This window comes from Arachis duranensis, chromosome 10 (genome assembly GCF_000817695.3).
Source record: "Arachis duranensis cultivar V14167 chromosome 10, aradu.V14167.gnm2.J7QH, whole genome shotgun sequence".
NCBI lineage: Eukaryota > Viridiplantae > Streptophyta > Magnoliopsida > Fabales > Fabaceae > Arachis > Arachis duranensis.
In genome coordinates, this window is record NC_029781.3 from 38,463,740 (window position 1) to 38,464,483 (window position 744).

The window sequence follows — 744 nt, forward strand, 5'->3', positions numbered from 1 at the left end:
ATAGGGTTCTCCCATGTAATTCACCTCTTCTATTGAAGGGTTCTCAGGATCATAAGCTTCTTCCTCAAAAGAAGCTTTCTTAGTACTGCTTGGTGCATTTTGCGTTCCAGACAGACTTTGAGAAATCATATTGACTTGCTGGATCAATATTTTGTTCTGAGCCAATATGGCATTCAGAGTGTCAATCTTAAGAACTCCTTTCTTCTGACTAGTCCTATTGTTCATAGGATTTCTTTCAGAAGTGTACATGAATTGATTATTTGCAACCATTTCAATCAGCTCTTGAGCTTCTGTAGGCATCTTCTTCAGATGAAGAGATCCTCCAGCAGAGCTATCCAAGGACATCTTGGACAGTTCAGAAAGACCATCATAGAAAATACCTATGATGCTCCATTCAGAAAGCATGTCAGAGGGACACTTTCTGATTAATTGTTTGTATCTTTCCCAAGCTTCATAGAGGGATTCTCCTTCCTTCCTTCTATCTGAAGGTTTGGACTTCCACTCTAAGCTTACTCAATTTTTGAGGTGGAAAGAACTTTGCCAAGAAGGCATTGACTAGCTTTTCCCAAGAGTCCAGGCTTTCTTTAGGTTGAGGGTCTAACCATGTCCTAGCTCTGTCTCTTACAGCAAAAGGGAATAGCATAAGTCTGTAGACCTCAGGGTCAACCCCATTAGTCTTGATAGTGTCACAGATTTGCAAGAATTCAGCTAAGAACTGATGAGGATCTTCCAATGGAAGTCCAT